Below are 19644 nucleotides of genomic sequence, written 5' to 3'. Positions count from 1 at the left end.
GTAGAGGGATGAAGCCACATTAGGAAACACTGTTTACACCGTTTACCCTATAGTGCCATTTCATTAACACTCACTATCTGACTTACCTCTGCACCTCACAATCCCTCGACTCGTATAACTCCCGGTACGTCAGTCCGGCATGCTCCCCAAATCCCACCTTCTTGTTGTCCTGACAGGAGGCTTCGAGGGAGCCGTCGGACATCCTCCTCTGCCGGACAGCGGCCGACACACAGGAGAACAGCCCGGCGTAGCGGGACAGAGAGTCCTTGTTGAGCATCATGGGGCTGGTTGTGGTGTCCCCCGACTCACGCTCCTGCTGGTGTGTCGCCAGGACCATGAGGGCGTAGCCCATGTCGTGGCTTAGCAGCCAGTGGAAGGACTGCCCTCTGTACTTGCCAAACTGGATCTCATACTGGCTGAGAACCAGCTTGCTGTCAGAGCAGTCTCCTCCACCGGACACGACACGGCCCTTCGCTTCTTCACTCGTCGTGGCCGCATTCTTTGGCCGATGTGGCCGGACTCCCGTCTGCTGGCGGGCCAGTGCCACCGCCTCTGTGGAGGCCCTCACTATGAGGTCGTCGGAACCCGCACTGAAGTGAAAATTTGGTACGTAGTCCATCTGTGACATCAAAAAGAGCCAGTAGTTAGACCCTATAAGCCCAGTGATAACAGCTGGACAACATTCATGCCAATGTATGATGTGGCTATTCATCTAAATGGGATTTGGAGAGATGATAACACCTCTGGCACCAAACACAGCATGAGGAAAATGTGATTTACAAAACTTGTTAATAACACTATATAAATATGTTACATCAACGTTATTACACAGATGATTCATGATAGATGGAATGACAGACCCCCTCTTTCTATATGTAGCCTATTACATTATAATCACACAGACCCCCTATTGTGATATGGAATTCTCATACAATGAAGAGGCATCGCCAAGTCATATTTTCAGGGCGACACTTAACAGAATTCATAGTGATGATTTGTGGCACATGTATTTCCATTGCAGTTTAAAATGTCGCTAGCATAAACCCAGAAATCAGTCTTGTCATGGCGTTACGACCACCCATCCCAAGTGCGGGCGTTAAAACCACCTTATACGCTACCCATCTTAGTAAATATTACTTATATTACCTAGCTATACGTGTTAGATATTATCTCAGCCAACAGTGTTGAACGCAAAATTGCGCGTTTTTTAAAGGGAGCGGTAACTGTGGTCCCGTCAGACCAGAGGGACGAGGGATTTTATTCCCGCTACTTCCTCGTGCCAAAGAAGACGGGGGGCGTGAGGCCGATTTTGGACCTCCGCCTTTTCAACAAAACGGTGGCGAATCTGAAGTTCCATATGCTTACGGTGCGACAAATGCTGGAGGCATTCCTTCCCGGCGATTTTTGCACAAGCATAGACCTCAAGGATGCTTACTTCCACATACCGATAGCTCATCGGCATCGGACGTTTTTGCGTTTCGCCTACCTGGGTGTGGCGTACGAATATACCAGACTCCCGTTTGGATATGCGCTCGCCCCCAGAACCTTCTCCAATTGTGTGGAGCGGCATTGAGGCCACTGCGCCGGCAGGGCATCAGGATCCTGGCGTACCTGGACGACCTGCTGGTACTGGCTCCGTCGCCTTTGTTGGCTCTGATGCATACCGCCACGGTGGTGAGGCATCTCACCGACCTGGGGTTTGCAGTCAACTGGGAGAAGAGTGCTCTGTGGCCGGCCCGTCAGATTGTTTACCTAGGTATCAATCTGGACACGAGCGCCATGAGAGCACGGCTATCCGATTCAAGGAGGGAAACACTGGAGAAGAGTCTCAGTGTTTGCCGTCCTTCTCGAAGGATCGCGGTTCTGTCGATCATGCGCCTTCTGGGTCTCATGGCAGCCGCCCATGTGGTAGTGTCACTGGGCCTACGTCACATGAGGTGCGTGCAGAGATGGTTCGCGCGGCTTCGTCTGGACCCTGTGAGGCACAGACGGCGCCTTGTGCGGATGCCGGGGTCGTTGTCAGCAGACCTGGACTATTGGAGGGACCGGCGCGTAATAGCGCACGGTGTTCCAATAGGCAGGGTGTCGGCTCACGTCGCTGTCTTCACAGACGCGTCTCTGAGCAGCTGGGGTGGTACATGTCTGTCCCAGGCCGTAGGTGGTTTGTGGGCCGTCGGAGAACGGCGCCACATCAACCTCCTGGAGTTGGAGACGGTGCTACTGGCATTGCGCCACTTTGTACACCTGGTACAGGGGCGCGATGTGCTGGTGCGGTCAGACAACCAGACCACAGTAGCTTACATCAACCGACAAGGGGGAGTCCGCTCGCCAGCGCTTCACCGTCTGGCGGTAACGCTGTGGCGATGGGCTCATGTCAGTCTCCGGTCACTGACAGCGCGGCACATTGCCGGCCGTCTGAACGTCGGGGCGGACCTGATGTCTCGGACCCGGACGAGTGGAGCCTACATCCTCAGATAGTGGCTCAGCTCTGGACCCGGTTCGGCAGAGCAGGGGTGGATCTCTTTGCTTCGAGAGAGAACGCGAAGTGTCCCCTCTGGTTCTCTCTGAAACAGCAGGACCAGCCTCCGCTGGGCGTGGATGCGTTTGCGCATGCCCCCTGGCCGGGGGTGCTGCTGTATGCTTTCCCGCCGATGGGGCTGATTTTACCATTGTTGGCCAGGGTGCGGTCAGAGGGTGCATCGGTAATACTGATAGCGCCGGACCGCCACTGGGCGAGATGGTATGCAGAAGTGATGGCCATGACTACTGTAGAACCGTGGCACATCCCTCATTGGCCGAACGCTCTGTCCCAGGCGGAGGGCTCAATTTGCGCACCTCCGGTCTTGGGACGGCCGCTGGTGGCCTGGCTCTTGAACGGCGGAGATTGTCTGATAGGGGACTCTCTCCGGCCGTGATCTGTACAATTCAGAGCCTCGGTCGAGGCGATTTTGGAATTCCTTCAGCACCTGATGGATCATGGTGGCAGTTTGGCAGCATCCACTATCAAGGTGTATGCGTGTGCTATTTCCGCATGCCATGAGGGGTTTGCCAAAACTACGGTTTTCGGGCATCCCCTGGTTAAACGCTTCCTAGCCGGCACGCGCCGTCTTCGCCCTGTGCGTAAGGCTGCGGCGCCGCCTTGGGATTTGCTCTTGGTTCTGGATGCGCTATGTAAAGCGCCGTTCGAACCAATGGAGCGGATATCTCTCAAGTGGCTATCGATTAAGACCGCGCTGCTCCTTGCTCTGACGTCGGGCAAGCGGGTCAGTGATCTGAGGGCGTTGACAGTTTTTCTCATCACGGGTGATGGGAGCAAAGCTGTGTTGCGCACGGATCCATCTTTCGTTCCGAAGGTGGTCCGGGGCGCCTATAGAGCACAGGATTTGGAGCTGGGAGCCTTCTATCCTCCACCACATGCGAGCGAGGAAGAGGCCCGCCTGCATTTGTTGTGTCCTGTGCGTGCGTTGACGTGTTACGTCCAGCGCACGGCTGCGGTCCGCACCACCCCCCAGTTGTTGGTTTGCCACGGCCCAGGAAAGGTGGGTTCTCCGTTGTCGAAACAGCGTCTCTCCCATTGGATCTGTGAGGGCATCGCCCAGTCTTACGTGACTGCGGGTCGTCCTCTGCCTGGTGCTGTTCGGGCACACTCCACAAGGGGTGTGGCCACGTCAGTTGCCCTGTTCAATGGTGTGTCAGTGGAGGACATCTGTGCGGCGGCGACTTGGTCGTCCCCGTCTCCTTTTGTCCGTTATTACCTTTTATCCATGTCCTCTGTCTCTGTGGCGTCATCTGTGCTAAACACAGCCGCCTGTGCGAGCCAGTGTTAGACAGGATGTTTCATGTAGGTGTTCGGCTCGAGTCGCCGGGTCTTCTGTGAAAGAGTCAGAATGGACCACGGCAGGTCTCGCCGCTACTGGAGAACCGGTTCGAGCCGCTGGGTCTTTTCCTGCTAGGAAAGCAGACGTGACTCATGCAGGTCTCACCGGTTCAGCTAAGGTAGGAGCAGGCCCGTCTAGTGACGTTCCGCTCCTGTTCATGAGTGAGGCTGGGACGGGCTTGTTACGGAGTAACCGCTTTGGTCCAGCTCTCGCCCCACGTACCTCTCCTTGCCCTCGGCTGTGATAGACTGAGTGTGGCGGGGTGGGGCCAGTGCTTGGGTCGGATCAACTGTTAGTATGGTCTCGCCTTGGAGCCCTGGCTTGTGTCCTGACTGGTTTTTCCCTTACTGGGGCCAGCAAGAGTGTATGGTGCGGTCGTTTAGCTCCGCTTATGCCAATAGGAGCTAGCCCTGTGGGGCGGAGCTCCACGAAATAGAACGATGGTTACGTATTGTAACCCTAGTTCTATGAGTGGAGCGGAGCCCCACAGGTACCAGACTTGCTGACCCCGCAGTCTGCTCGCTGAAAATTTCGGTTAGGAGCAGATATGCGGGCGTAGCCCGCTTTTACAGTGGTGCACCGGACTTGGTTGGACACAGGTGCGTGTATGTTTTTTTCTTCAGTCAATGTAGCTAGCTGGGTTTCGCTAGCCAATAGGAGCTAGCCCTGTGGGGCTCCGCTCCACTCATAGAACTAGGGTTACAATACGTAACCATCGGTTTATGGGAATGTAAGGCAAAGTAAGACAGCCAATGGCGTGCGAGAGGCGGGCTCCGAAAGTAAGACTGAAAGTAAGACAAAAACGTGAGAGGATAGATCGCTAAAGGGCGAAAAAGATGTGTAAGGATCTTCTCGGGCCCCCCGGTGGCCCACCGCGTGGAGGAGCCGAGGAGAACTGGCGGGCGCAGGGAGAACGCCGCGCCGCCGCGCCGTGCGCAACGGAGAGGCGCGCCTGCCGGCCGGCCGGCATATTTCTCCTCTTTTATCTATCCTCTTTCCTGGTCTAAAAGCGTGTGTTTGGAAGTGTCCTCTGGTGTAAAAGCATGTGTTTGGAAGTTTCCTCTAGATGTGCCCGAGAAATAAATTGTAGCAAAGAAGCGCGAGTTTACGAGTCATTTTTGCCCGATGTAAACCTGTGTATTTTGTAGACCTGTGTATTTTACCTGCATATCTCGTCCATTTAGCAGTGTAGCCTATATCTGGAGCTACGAGACATTTCTGGTCGGAACCTGTGTATTTTGCAGTGTACGTGAATGAGCTTTCACACCAATTCAATTCGATGCAATTCATCCAAGAAAAACAACGGATTAAAAAATAATCAATGCAACTAAATGAGGCTGGAGATTTGTGTAAAATATCAAAAAAGTTTATTCAACACACTAGCCCCCCCACCCCCAACACACACACACACACACACACATAATCACACCAAAAAAGCACACCACACTATTTACATATTTAGACGGAACGGATAACTAGACATTCACCTCAATTCCCTTCTTGTGTCCCGTAACGGCAAGTCGCCCTGAAATAGCCGTCTCACTTTTCTCCTCCTCCTTGCAAGGACCGATGTGCTTATGCCCTTTGCAAGAGCTTCCTGTGCCAAAGTTGCTTTTTTTTTTAATGGCAAGTCACCCTGAAAGAGCCGTCTCAGTCGTCTTCTCCTCCTTTGAACGGTAGACTGACTCGATCCGCTCTCGAAAGCTTGCTGGGCCAGGGTGGGCTTTTGGGTCTCTTTGGGGGGCAATCGCGCTCGTTTAGCCCTGCGCCTGGCATTACGCACGGTCCGTTCCCGTTCCCGCATCTGCTCAGTCGTAGTGCCCCCCCTCTTCTCCATCAGCCACTGGTCCACTGTTCTGCCCAGCGTATCTGTTTTTTCGCAGAAGACGTCCCCTCGCAGAATTGAGTGGCCTTTGGCACGAGTCGTGTTATCCCCGCACTTTTGACAGACCCTGTCCTTTCTGGGTGCCAAGGTACCATTACGCCGGCTCTCCTGTTTTCTTTTCAGTCTCCAAATGGTTATCCTTGGCACCCCTCTGTCCTTCAGCCAATCGCCCAGAGTCTCTCCGTCTTCTGCCGTGTGTTCGCAGAAAACGTGTCCCTTGTAGGGAAAGTGTCCGGTGCTCCGAGTCGAGTCCCCACAGTGCGGGCAGGTGGAGGGTTGCTTCCGTCCCGAGCCCGAGCCGGTCCGTCCATGCTCCTCCAGCCGGGGAGGGGACCAGGTGGGGTCCTTGGACGTCCCTGGCTGCTCTGCGTCACGGTCATCCTTGTTCTCACATACGCTGCGTTTGCTACAAGGCCACATCTCGTCTTGTGAGGTCAGGCAAGTTGTCAGGAGGATCACACTGAGGTTGTCTTGTACTGTCTGTTTTGAAGCGTCTATCTCCATCAGGCAGGTAAGCAAGGCAGGTCACCTCCCACTTGACAGATCCACCCCCTCCTCCCCCCACTTGGCTTCAGAGAGTTCACAAGTTCAAAGGGGCTGCATATCCACCCCCTCTCCACAGAACACTTATCCATGGTCCTGGAAACTATACCAAGACACTGCTGTCATGTTCTGACTGAAATTCGTTTACCGTGTACACATTAAATCCCAAAGGAGCAAGCCCAGATAAGGGGTTAAACTGATAACTGATGTTAAACTGGATAAGTCAGTATATTACAACATAATGTTTTCAAAGTATTGTGCGGTTACCTCACCTGGGCACCAGAGGGCATCATGGTGGTTTCTTTCAAGGGATGACCACCACGATGCCCTCCGGTGCCCAAGTGTGATAATTTAAACATGAACACTTTACGAAGTAAATGAGGCTTGGGCTTTTTGAGGAAGTATTTAAATATTTATTTAAAAGCATGCACGCACACACACACACACACACAGACAAGTGCACACATGCCCTCTAGCTTTCTTCCTTTCTCTCCATCACTATCACACACGCACATACAAACATTCTCTCTCTCTCTCACACACACACTGTAATATAGCAGAACATAGCGAATCATTAATAAAATCTCTAAATAAAGTCACTATATCACTTGTGATAAGGCCTCCTGAGGCTACAGTGCACACCAGGGGGGCACACCAACCCCACAGGCCACCACTCCCCCTCACACATGTGCTTCACGCGGCTTGTAGGTCTCCCTAAGCTGCACTTATACACACATGCACACACACACACACACACACACACACACACACACACACACACACACACACACACACACACACACACACACACAGTCAATCACCGCTCTTGCTCCTCCCTCCTCTTCTCCTCCAGCCAGTCTTCCACACTTCTGCCGCCTGCAGCCGTTTGGCAGAAGTGGTGCATGGTCTTTGTTTTTTTGCTATGGAAGCGGCTGTGACCAAATGCCTTCGTCTTAGGCTGCTTGCAGAGGCTGCAGACGCAGGAGAAGGAGGCCTTGACCTTCAACTCCTCACCCTGGCTCTCTGCCTCTTGCCTCTTGCGCTCCAGCTGCTTCCGCTTCCACGCCGTTGTCTTTGGCAGCCGAGGAGTACCGGTGGGTGTAGCGGGCCCGCTGGGCGCCAGAGGAGGTGGTGGAGGAGCAGCAGCGGGACCGAGGTCAGCTTCAGCGGCGGGAGTTGCAGGGAGGTGTGCCGCCACGATGTCCGGCAGATCAGCTGGCTGGCCGGGGACACCGGGGATGATGTCAGCTGGCTGGCCGGGGACACCGGGGATGACGTGCTGGTGCGGGGGAGGCAGCTGTGGCCTCTCCCTGGCAGGCAGCGTGGGCTCCGCTGCCACCAGAGCAGCGCTGGACTGTGGCACCGCGGCCTGGAGGACGTGACCCTCCAAGGCCCCCTGCCTCGCGTTGAACCTAGGGGACAATGAGGGCTGCTTAGTTTTTGTTTTCTTTTTATTTTGATATTTTGACAGGTACAAACATGACAACGCACAATGCACATATCTTCAAATAACTGTCATAATTTTCTCCCCTTTTTAGCCCCCAACACAAATGCCCCCCAAAAACGAACAACACATTGACATACCCACCCCCAAACACAGTCCCACTCTTGCAAAACAAACCAGACCCGGTGAACATGGAATCTGTTCAACACATTCACCCGGAAGAACCAAACGAAAAAAGAAATATATATATAAAAAACACAAAACTAAATTATAGATATAGAAACATACAATAACAAAAAACACAACAACGGACATCTGTCGAGGACAAACGGGCTACCCACCACTGCGTGAGCGTCGTCTGGTTTATGCTGAAGAGCTGCAGCTTGGTTCGGAGGGTGGGGTTGCCAAGCACGCTGTCTGATGGCGCCGTAGCTTCTGAGGATCAGAGACCCGCGGCTGATGCGTGCTCCGGCAAGACAGCGGCTCTGGGGGAGGATCCGGCACAGGAGGATGCAGACGGCCTCCACGAGCCGGCTGGCCTCAGGCTTCTGTGCGGGGCCGCCGCCCTGACTGTGGAGACATCTGCAGAGAGAGGAAGCGCTGTCAGCAGACTCCCCATGCGTCTGTTTCAATTGTCACACACATACACACATCCAAATATCGCTCACCGTTTCATGCTCTCCAAGCCCACAGTGACGTCAGTGGGTGCCTGGGAGGACTTGGACTTGGACTTTTTGAATCTCCCCTCGGTGAGACGGTCCCTGTAGCGTGGTGGATAGTCCACAGGGCCCTTGTCCACTTCGGGGAGTTTGTCCCACAAGGCCAGGATCTGCTCCTCGCGTGCCGCTGTGACGCGGCCCGAGATCCGCAGCAGTACCAGACACTCGGCCAGGTTCAGGACGTGCTGATAGCCCGGGGAGCCATCTGGGCCCACGCACTCCTACAGAGGGCAGAGGAAGATGATGAACACAATCATGCAGATGAAGACGATGGACTTAATGAAGAAAGGTGAAATGATCTGCTATGTGTAACGATAATCTACCGCTAATCTACCTGCTCTGCCTCAGTCCGAAGGTCAGCTGGCTGGGAGGGCACAGGCTGTTGAGGCTGGGAGGTGTCTGACTGGGAGGTGTCTGACAGGATGTCTGGATCAAACAGGTACTCCAGAAAGCCCTCATCATCCTCGTCTTCCTGCTCCCACCCCGCCTCCTCGTCCTCGTCCTCGTCCCGCTGTCCCTCCTCCAGGACATCGGGGTCGTCGGGCAGGACCTGTAGCACCTTGCCGGTCTGGGAGAAGAGGTAGTTGACCCCTATCAACTCCCCTGTGGCAGACAGAACATAAAACCAATGTAAGCACATGGTCAAAAATACTTGTTTGTGAGTGTCAGTCTCTCTCTTTCTCTCTCTCTCTCTCTACCTACTCACCTGTGTACTCCCGTGACTGTGTAACTGTCAACCAGCTTTTTCCCATACAGAGACTGGGACAGCTGGTTGACAGTGTCCATGTCCCGGCTGCTGTAGCTGCGTTGCAGCTGCCTGTCCCCGCCCTCCACTGCAGCACGCCCGCGGTCTTCGTTCCACCGCGTTAGCCCCTCCAGCAAGTAGAGCTGCAGGTTCAGGGCGCTGGCACTGGTCCCTGGAACAGAACACAAGAGGAGTGAGTGAGGCAGGAACCGCGACACACACAGCCAAACCCCAAATCACACACTCACCAAAACACACACTGTAGATTTACTTCACTTACCAGGGATGAACCTGTTGACGTGGAGGTGGAACGACTCCAGGGACGTGGAGCCGCGGGCACAGCGGTACACTGGCAGGCTGACACCTCCCACCGTCACCTGGCCTGTCCTGGTGTACAGCTGCAGCCCCGGAGGATCCTGGATGCAGGGCAAGTGCTGGCGCTGGGTGCTCCAGATTGCCTCCGCCCTCTCCCCGTCCAGCAGGGGGATGCCCATGGTGTCCTTGGCCGACGCAAAGTGCCCCAGAGCCTTGTCGATGAGACGCTCCGTCTCCTGTGCCCCGCGCGTGCGGCGGCGACAGTGCCGAGCCATCTCCCTCAGAGACACCTTGTTGCAGGCCCCGGGCCCCTTGGCCCTCTTCAACAGGGCGACGTCCTCCAGATCCCAGGCAAAGATGCAGGCCGACAGACGCCGCATTAAGTGGCCGTAGAGGGCGTGGCTCTCTGTGGTGATCATCGCCGCCAGCCTCCGCATGAAGTGCCACACGTCCAGCCTGATGAGGAGCTGGGTCCACTCTGGGAACAGAGCCGCTGCGGCCGAACCCCCCCTGACGGAGCAGCAGTCTCTGTCCACATACAGCACCAGAGGCGGCTCCTCCTGAGCCTGCGCGTAGCGCCTGACCAGCCCCCCGGTCATCTGCCGCAGCCCGTAGCCCTCTGCCGCGGTGAGCACTGACATGAGGACCTGCCTGTACTCATTGCCCACGTTGCTCATCCACAGAGCAGTCCCCGCGCTGTGGCCAGCCATCTTCCTGGTGATCTTCACGCAAAACATGACCGTTTCGCATGAGTTTATTGTGTTATTGATTTGATTGATTGAATCGATATTGTTATTGTTATCACAATTGAAAAATGAAGAAACGTTGTACCTTTTTGGTGGAGTCCATTTTCAGGATGGAGCCAAAGACGGACGTCACCTTGGCTCTCATCTCATCCAGGCGGGTGAAGCAGTCGGTGGCGTGGGCGGACAAGATCCACTGCCTGGTGGGGACCGGGTCCATCTCTGGCAGGGCCGGAGGAGGTGGCAGGATCACCCCCGGCATCGCAAACCTGTTGTAAGTCGCCATGAAGCGGATGCAGCTGCTCATCCAGGCGGCGGTGTGCTGCTCTACCAGGTACGATCGCAGGCGGTTAGAACTGTTGCCCAGCGTCCATCCCCTCATCTGCGCCAGAACCTTTTTGTCACACGACAACCTGCGAAACAGACGACAACAAACATGCTTAGTTAGCGATAACACCACGCTCGGTGGCAAAGTCCATTCATTCAACACTTTTATAAACCGACTCGCCGTCTCTCTCTCCTCCTACCTGTAGGTGAGCACTGCTGGGAACATCCTGCTGTACCCGTCATCCAGCTGGGCCATGATGCTCCTCGCCCAGGACGCCAGCTTCTTGCCACAGCTGTGGCACTCTAGGTACTCTGTGCCCATGTAATACCACCCGTCGCTGTCCAAGACCTTGCGGACGGTCTTGTACAGGCCACTGGAGGTCATTTTAATTTTAAGGAAATCACACACACAGAAATATTGACATGCATTGGTAAAAGATTACAACTCGTAAAGAGTAAAAAGTGAATCTTGTGTTTTGAGATATCAACAGAGGACTGACATCTGCTGAGAGCGGGCCACACGCCACAGCAGGTGCTCTCTGGGCTGGAGCGGGGACCACCAGAGCCGGGACCACAGGAGGAGCAGGGACCACAGGAGGAGCAGGGACCACAGGAGGAGCAGGGACCACAGGAGGAGCAGGGACCACAGGAGGAGCAGGGACCACCGGAGCCGGGACCACAGGAGGAGCAGGGACCACAGGAGGAGCAGGGACCACAGGAGGAGCAGGGACCACAGGAGGAGCAGGGACCACAGGAGGAGCAGGGACCACAGGAGGAGCAAGGACCACCGGAGCCGGGACCACAGGAGGAGCAGGGACCACAGGAGGAGCAGGGACCACAGGAGGAGCAGGGACCGGGACAGAGACCACTGGACCCGCTGGAGGGTCAGGAGTCACTGGCGCTGCACAGAGGATGGAAAAGTAACTCACCAACTCACATGCTTTTTTTCTTCTTTTTTTTTACTGCATCCTGTTAGATCTACAAAAACACTTGTGACAGAACAGCAGATGGGACATAAAAATGTGTTGAACGTGCACCCGGTCCAATGATTATACAGTGTATTTATTATTTGTTACATTTAAAGCGATTCTTGTTTAATTACCTGAAGTAACAGACTGCTCTGCTTCTACAGCACCTGCTACTAGCGCCATGTCATCCTCCTCTTCTTCTGAAGAGGAATCTGAAAACACACACACGCTCATGAAACATTATGCTATTTCGACTATTCCTCACTATGAGGTCGTCGGAACCCGCACTGAAGCGAAAATTTGGTACGTAGTCCATCTGTGACATCAAAAAGAGCCAGTAGTTAGACCCTATAAGCCCAGTGATAACAGCTGGACAACATTCATGCCAATGTATGATGTGGCTATTCATCTAAATGGGATTTGGAGAGATGATAACACCTCTGGCACCAAACACAGCATGAGGAAAATGTGATTTACAAAACTTGTTAATAACACTATATAAATATGTTACATCAACGTTATTACACAGATGATTCATGATAGATGGAATGACAGACCCCCTCTTTCTATATGTAGCCTATTACATTATAATCACACAGACCCCCTATTGTGATATGGAATTCTCATACAATGAAGAGGCATCGCCAAGTCATATTTTCAGGGCGACACTTAACAGAATTCATAGTGATGATTTGTGGCACATGTATTTCCATTGCAGTTTAAAATGTCGCTAGCATAAACCCAGAAATCAGTCTTGTCATGGCGTTACGACCACCCATCCCAAGTGCGGGCGTTAAAACCACCTTATACGCTACCCATCTTAGTTAATATAACTTATATTACCTAGCTATACGTGTTAGATATTATCTTAGCCAACATTGTTGAACGCAAAATTGCGCGTTTTTTTTTATTTATTTTTAGGCGCCAAGCTAGGCCTCTAGGCCTACAACACTTCTCCGGGGACTTGCTAACACTGGATTTTCAAGTGTCTAAACACAAAATTAAACTTATCCACCAGCATACAATTTCTTACGATATAGTGTATGCACTATAGTAGCCTATAATAGCCACTGTACCAACGTTACTCCTGAGTGGGGTAGTCTGGCTAGCGCTGGAAGCGGCGTGCGTTAAGACTATTCGGTTGAGCCAGGAATTGCAGAGCTATCATCAAAATTAACAACCCAGTAAAAATAAAAATCTAGTGTTATTACCTAACATTATCTGGTTATTATCCGGACATTACCAACGCATCCCACCCCACCTCCCCCTCCGGCTTAGTTACCTGTAGGCCCGTGGTAGATAGGCCTAAGTTTAACATGAGCAATACATTGATTACGTTTGTGCCATTTATTTTATCGACAATTCCTAATTCGTAATATTCCCAATTGTTACGTTTGTGCCATTTATTTTATCGACAATTCCTAATTCCTAATATCCCTATTTATTTTTCCCGCTTACTTCGTTAACTGTAGTCGTCGTCCTGTTAGGTTAATGTGGGCGGTAGACGCAACTACAAGCGATCCCCAGAGCAGGCCAATCGCAGCAGTAAACCGAAAGAGGAACGGTCCAATGGGAGCGGTAATGTCGCTGCGGCCTAAGGAGAACCTGTGCGTCTCGGCCAATCAGGGCGAGGGGTGGGCCCAGGTAGGGAGAACCTAGGGAGAACACAGGGAGACCCGAACATTCACCTGCTTAAGGCGAAAGGATGACACGCAAATCCGTGAAGCACTCCGCTTTTTTGGGGAGTTCCAAAGTCAGTGGGGAATTGGAACGCTGAGACCCAGAAGATTGAGCAGGTCTGGCTCGTCTCTCTGGGAATAGAGACGAGCAAGTCATATGTTTGGTCAAGATGAAAGAAGTGAGAGGCAATGGGGAATTGTGACGGTGAAGATTGAGCAGGTCTGGCTGGCGGGCTGAAATGTTTAGCTCAAAGACAAACCCTACGCGGCGGAGCACAGTCTAAGGGACTTCGGTTTGGACCTAAATTGGTTGATTCCATTGCTTGCTTGATTGAAATTGATCGGACGAATTTCATCTTAAAAACAAGAGAGCTCTGTTTCATCCAAAGATCACCATGCATCAAAACAAAACAAGTTAGGATGACACTCACACACAAAGAAAAAAGCCCTCAGGCCCATTGCCATTGCAGGTGAAGAAGACCGGGTCCATCATTTGGAATTGAGTAGCGTTTGTACCAAGCATAGCGTTTGTACAAAGCATAATCCTGGAGCTGACAACACCATTTCAAGCAGGGCTGGACCCTCCAGGGACAATTCAATTTCAATTTTTAGAAACTTTATTAATCATTTGCAAGTAAAACACAAAAAATATATTTCCATACCAGAATACATACAATAAATACATTACTCATACCCACACCAAAATTCTATTTCATTACAGTCTAGAAAAACTTCATTCCATTTGCCATTTCATCACATTTACACCCACATTGTTACTTTAAAATACATCAATTAGAGCATTTTGATCACCTATCTTCCACCTTTTTTTCAGTTCTGAGTCACTGTATTTCTTTTTCTCCCTTAGGACATAGTCTCTGACCATCGTGAGGCCTACCTTCACTACAGCCTCAGGCTCCAGGTAAAATGTTTTAAATACCACCATGTTTCTTCCCCTCCACAGCCCTTCCTTCATACAGTTAATCACTGCCCACCATCTTTCCCATTTTTTACCTTCCCCTTTCCCCAAATTACCAAACAAGATGTCACTTTCCCCAGGTTCTTTGTACAGCTCCCTTAGCCATGGCCTTAACAGTCCCCACACCCTTTGTGCATAGAAGCAAGACCAGAAAAGATGGCCCACACTTTCTTCCCCACTGCAATTGGGTCTGGGGCATTTTGCACTCCTTGAACAACGTCTCTTTTTCAAAAAGGTCTTTGTTGGCAGGCAACTGTGAACTATTTTCCAAGCTAAGTCCTTATTTAGATTGGACAGGAACGGGAAGTTGACATTTTTCCAAACTTGGATGCACATATTGTCTGTCATGGTCCCCACCGGAACCATTCTCTCAGACTGAGGGGACAGGCCTCTTTCCACCATACCCCTATTCACCTGCCCTAGCGGGGGTTCTCCTAGGCTTGTCGCCTCCAAAAGGGACAACGCCTTGTCGTACAGTTTTGGCCTTGTTTCGGCGTGGGGGGTGTCGAGCGGGGGCCTTTTCCCCATTCTGGTCAGGATCTTCCGGCCCACCCAGAACTTGGCAAAATTGTTCCATAGGCTATCATTACTGTCTTTTAAAACCGCATTTAAGATTGGCGTTAAAAACAACAACTGGCACTCAACTCTGGTACAGCCTTACCACCCTTCTCTAATGGCTTATACATTATTTCCCTCTCTACATTTTCCTGCTGGGACCCCCATATGAACTGGAAGATGGTTCTCCTCAGTGGTGTCAAAAAAGAGCTGGGGGCTGGCAGGGTGACCGCCAAGAATGTCATAGACGCCAGCACCTCCGCTTTTATAACTAACACCTTCCCTGTGATGGTGAGGTCTCTATCCTTCCACTGGAGTAGTTTCCCTTTAATCATTGGGAGCCTTTTCTCCCAGTTGACTTTCTCCATGTCCTTCCCTATCTCCACGCCTAGGATTCTCAGTCTGTCATTGTTCTCCTTCAGGCCCAACTCATGCTTTTGGCTCCTCCAGTTGACGTACAGGATTTCGCTCTTTGACCTGTTGAGCTTGGCCCCCGATGCCCTGGAAAAACAGTCACTCCACCTGAGGGCCTTGACCGCTGAGCTGTTGTCGGTGCAAAGGATAGTCAGGTCATCCATGTACAGAGTCAGCTTTGCCTCCTTCCCACTGCTCCCTGGTACAAGGAGGCCTCGGATGGAGGAGTCCTGGCGTATCGCGCAGGCCAGTGGCTCCATTGCCAGGATAAACAGGACCACAGACAGAGGGCAACCTTGCCTGACCCCCGATTGCACCTTGAAGGTATCTGTGGTGTTTCCATTCACGACCACCCTACTCACACAGTCATTATAGAGCAGGTCTATCCAGGCTCTCATTTTATGCCCAAAACCAAAACTCTCCATCACTTCTTTTAAATAAGTATGATTGATTCTGTCAAAGGCCTTTTCCAGGTCCAGGCCGGCTATGCAAAGGGGTACACCGCGGTCCACCGCATAGAGGTATGAGTCTCTCACCAGGGCGAGGCTGTCGCCCATGGACCGCCCCGGTACCACACAGGTCTGGTCCTCTCCCACCACCTTCCCAGCCACCCCCTGCAACCTGAAGAACAGGGCCTTTGCCAGGATTTTACGGTCCACCCCCAGCAGTGTAAGTGGCCTCCAGTTCTTAATGTCCTTTTTATCACCTTTTTTAAACAACAGAGAAATAGTGCCTTCTCTCAGGGATGATGGTAGTTTACCCTTGCAGAGACTCTCATTGAACATTTCCAAAAGGGGGCCCTTTAGTTCTGCCCAAAAGGTGATGTAAAATTCTTTAGGCAGACCATCAGCCCCAGGTGCCTTGTTATTCTGCATGCTGTCTACCGCTTTGGTCAGTTCATTCACAGACAGTTCACAGTCCAACATATCATTACAATCATTGACATTTTTGTCCCTCTTCAACCTTGCTATGTCCTCTGCTGTTTCAAACCCTGGATTGTTGTAATGGAATTACTGTTCTAGTAAAAAGGATTTACCAAGATTCGCTCAAAAGGTTAAGTCTGGTTTATTGTGAAAACATACGAGCGCAAGGACTTTCTGGACAACGCAGCAGATTGGTTTATCCAGACAAGTGCCGGCTCTGGGTTTTGCTGTGCCTTATATGCAATCAAAACACAGGTACGGTGCTTCCAGGATGTGATTGGCTACTCATTGTACATCATATGAAATGGCAGGCGTGGCCAAGAGTACAGACATGTGACATGAGAAAAAGGCGGCAATTGGGGACAAAGGATGACAAAGGATGGTTATTCTGTTGTAGACAGATTTAAAGTGTATGGCCTCCTGGAGGCCATTTTGTATGTTAGCACAGCTATGTGAATATTTGGGGGAGGTGATGAATTACAAAAGGAGAGAGAGAACAAAGGTTTAAGGTGTTTGGATGTAAATTCCTCAACAATCCCCCATTTGTGCCTGAACAGGTACACAAAAATAAAATATAAAATCCAAACACAAAGTGTAAACATTCAGCTATGCTATACATGTGGAAAGGAACTAATCTCTCCACTAGGTGGAGTAAAAAAAAAATATATATATTTTTATTTTATTGTGAAATATTTAACAAAAAAATAGATTATTTTCTTTCCACGTGCAAAATCACGCACTAAAACCCCTTCTTTCAGAAATATGACAGGAAACAAGGTAAAAAAGATGACATGATTATATACTATTTATAGTCTAAAAGTGGACAACCATTCACCAAAAAACCTTGATTTAAAGTTTGAACAAGGCAAAAAGATGAATGGTTACCAGTGTAAGAAGGGCAAAAAACCTCTTGGTCAATTTAGAGGAAAAACCCAAACTTATTTATCAACTCATGTTTCAACCATTGTAACTCTTGTAAACAAATATGATATTTTTTCAAGATAATTTCAAAGTTCATTCACTCTTGTTGTGAATAATCGCATGTAATTTCCTCTGGATCATAGCTTCCATGTTTGCGTCTCTGAATGTTTAATGTAGGTTCCAGTGTGTGCGGTTAGAGGTGCAGTCATTGCTGTTGAGATTGTCCACGTTGTCATACCACAACCACGAGAAGGAGGTGACCGGCAAGGTCAGTCTCCGATTGCTCATCAGAGGAGAGGACAGTGTGGCGGTGACCGTCAAGGTCACTCTCCGATTGCTCATCAGAGGAGAGGACAGTGTGGCGGTGACCGTCAAGGTCACTCTCCGATTGCTCATCAGAGGAGAGGACAGTGTGGCGGTGACCGCTTTGCCCTTGAGATCTCTGGTTCGGCTGCATGGACCGTCCTCTCAGCTACTTTTGACAGCTATTCCACACAGGCCAGAATGCCCTGGTCCTGATTGTTCCATCTTTGACGGGTAGGTTCACCCCGCTACATCTACTTCTCTTCCATGTTTTCTGGCCTGTTCTCAGGCTGCTCCTCTGCTCCTTGGTTTGGGACGCAACGGCGTCGAAGTTCTCTCAGCTACTCTGGCAGCCGTCTGCGTGGTGAGTTGAATCTGGTACGGCCCCAGGTCGCGGATCAGGACCCAACGGCCTGGTTGGAGATGATAAGAAGAAGCCCTCTCTGGCGTCCGGAATGGTCACCTTTCCTTAGCGGGGACTTCATACGGGGAGCAGGTCGGCAAAGTCTTTGAGAGACATGGGAGGAGAGACCTGTGAATCCACAGATGAGAGAGACAACAGAGACAAAACAGAAGAGCAAAAGGAGAGTCCTCTGGTCTGGTCTCCCTGTTCCCCTCTGAGTCCTCTGGTCTGGTCTGGTCTCCCTGTTCCCCTCTTTGGTCAGGAACGGTTATCAGCAGTCTGTTGAAGATACTCAGAAACATTGTTAAGTGCAAGCCACATTCTATCATCCCCTCTTCCTGGCAGGAGATGATCCTGCTTTGGGGAATTTTTTTTATTCAGTCAGGAAAACTTAAACAGGGTGTCTGTTCAAGTGTCATTAGAGCCAGTCGGGCTCGTCAGTCTATGTAGTTTGTCAGTGGGGATCTAGCTTTTGTCCATTTACCGAATCGGACAGTAGCAGGGATCTAGGCTCTGCAGTAGCCTACAGTGACATCAGGGGCAGTGTAACAATTACTTTAACACGCCCAGTCCCCAGTCATGATCAAGGCAATTGGATTTTGCTCTTAGAATTTCTCTCGCGATTTTATGAATTAAAAATAAAAAGATTCTCATCTCAACAAAACAACACCCCCTAAGGGTGAAAACAAATTCCCTGAAGTCAGGATAAAACAGAGATGGGGGAAAAAAAATGCATCACTCAAATAAAATAACACTAAAATGAACTCGCTTCATTTACAATTAACAAAACATCAATTATCAATTAATCAAAAAATCTTTAAAAGCTTTCAAAGCTTTATTTGTATAGCTAATTATTAAATATTGTATATCTAAAACTTCCCTCTTCTGCATTTGAGGACAGAGTATTGGGCACGCTTCGGACAAAATGGTCTCTTCCCTATGTCATACTTATCTGTCGTTCACGGTGAGTCGGTGACATGGCGTTGGCCCTGCATCCCACGAACCACAGGTCGCCCATCTGTAGAGAAGCAGGCCGGTAACCTCCATCTCCACCTCCGGTCCTGTGCCCGTCTCCTGGTTCGGCATTCACCCATCACTCCCGGAACGACAGTTGTCTGTAAAAACACTCAGAAAAACACTCAGGCCCGATGAATGTGCCTCAAACTATAAACATGAGAAATTTAACATAACCATTTAAAAATATATAATTGGGTTAGGAGATGCTGTATTCAGATTAAGACACTGGCAAACATTATTTATCCTCCCACCATCATGCACAAACCTTACGTCCTCAGCTACATCTGTCTTCTCCTGTTTATTTACCTTAAAAAAATGGCTCTATCTTGGCTAGTTAAAATCTCCCTTGTGGGTTGTTCAAGGGAACTCCAGCAGGTGGCGCTCGACCCCAAGTCTGAGGCTCTAGCCAATTCTTCCTTCCTGACCTGGGCCGCGTTTCCCAGATTTGCCGAATTTCTCCGCACTACGACGCTTCTCAAGGTATACCTTGGCGAAGGGAGTTTTTCCTACGAGTGTTTCCCAGACTATCCCTTAGCGTGCGCGTGAAGATACATCGTTAGGTCCATCCCAAGATACATCGTTAGAGGAGCTGTCCCTGGGCGCGGTGCTGAAAAAAGAATTAATCGATGCCGCACACATCGATGGCCATTCGTAAAGTCACAGAAATGACGTGCCACTATAATACGTGCTGTCTTAATTATTTTATTTCAGTCTAAATATTACCAAAAAGGAAGCTATGACTCCGAAAGCTCATCTGCTAATGTATTTAAGAGTCAAAGCGAGACCTCGTGATAGTCCCAATTCATACATCAAATTACATTACATCAAATAAAATATCCAAGAAAGAGCATGGATCGGATCGGGACATATAAGCCTCGAGGATGTC

This window comes from Borostomias antarcticus (genome assembly GCF_949987555.1).
Source record: "Borostomias antarcticus genome assembly, chromosome: 15".
NCBI classification, from domain to species: domain Eukaryota; kingdom Metazoa; phylum Chordata; class Actinopteri; order Stomiiformes; family Stomiidae; genus Borostomias; species Borostomias antarcticus.
Note: the sequence above shows the minus strand (reverse complement) of the source record.